This window comes from Oratosquilla oratoria, chromosome 40, assembly GCF_046742065.1.
Source record: "Oratosquilla oratoria isolate Oo_2021 chromosome 40, ASM4674206v1, whole genome shotgun sequence".
Taxonomy (NCBI): Eukaryota; Metazoa; Arthropoda; class Malacostraca; order Stomatopoda; family Squillidae; genus Oratosquilla; species Oratosquilla oratoria.
The window spans coordinates 9060036-9060575 of NC_134816.1; positions in this window are offsets into that span (position 1 = coordinate 9060036).

Here is a 540-nt window from a genome sequence, read left to right on the forward strand (position 1 = left end):
GAAAGTACAGCGAAGCGAAAGATAGAAGAGATAATGCTTGGAAAAGATGGAAAAAAGACAAAAGATCAGAAAGTGGCAAATATATATCAAAGGAATGAATATGTAAAAATACGCAGGGAGGAAAAAAGAAACTATGAAAAGACATAATAAAAAAAATGTACGGATCATCCAAAAATGTTCTATAGATATGTGAACGGTAAACTAAAAAACAAACAGGAAATAGTGAAACTACGCCAAGGGAATATGGAATACACAGAAGACACAGAAATAGCTGAAGTCATGAGCAAACACTTTAAGTCTGTGTTCACTAGAGAAAATGTACAACATCGGGATGAAGGGTGAGAAGTGAAACCCCCCCCCCTCCCCATGAGGGAGATAATAGTAACACAAAAAGAAATAATGGACCAAATTATGCACCTTGATGTCAAGAAATCGTACAAATCGGATGGAATCGCACACTGGATACTAAAAGAACGTAAAGAAAAATTAATAGACAAAATATACAACATAATAAGTTGCTCACTCAAAGAAGGAAAAATA